Genomic DNA, 598 nt, shown 5'->3' on the forward strand with positions numbered 1-598 from the left:
TGGACTGTGTCAGATAGAGAAGTGAAATGGGGATCAAGTTAAAATGAAGTGGAAGTGATGCACTCTAAAAGGAGCTATGGGTCACTAAAGAGGATTATACTGTAATTTTGAAACTACTGCTGACAATTACAACTTGAAATGAGTAAGACAGTAATAAGTTAGACAGTTAAGAGAAAACCACAGCAACAACAACAAAAAACAATTACCTACAGCTTCTAAAAAAATGTTTTTTCCTCTAAACTGCTTGTTCTGTTTGGTCGATATACTTGTTGTACTTGAATTTCTTTCACAAAAAAAGCCTTTTTTGCTTTTTATTTCAGAATCTTAAAATGGAAAGTGGGGTCAGAAAAGGAGCATACAGAATATAAATGCCAGTTCATTTTCTGTTTCTCCTATCAAAAAGTAATGTCAAATAAAATACCAAGAAAACTGGAAGTTATCCTTTGTTTAAAAAAATAATTATTCATGTATTTATTTATTTGTGTGTTTATTTGTTTGTTCATTCATTTGTTCATTTATCTCTTTATTTTGATAGGAGAAAATTAAGCGGCATTTCCATCTGTGTATTCCATTTCTGACCCTGAAAACTAAAAAGAGC

The sequence above is a fragment of the Plectropomus leopardus genome, chromosome 6 (assembly GCF_026936395.1).
Source record: "Plectropomus leopardus strain MGB_pleo_1.0 chromosome 6, ASM2693639v1, whole genome shotgun sequence".
NCBI classification, from domain to species: Eukaryota; Metazoa; Chordata; class Actinopteri; order Perciformes; family Serranidae; genus Plectropomus; species Plectropomus leopardus.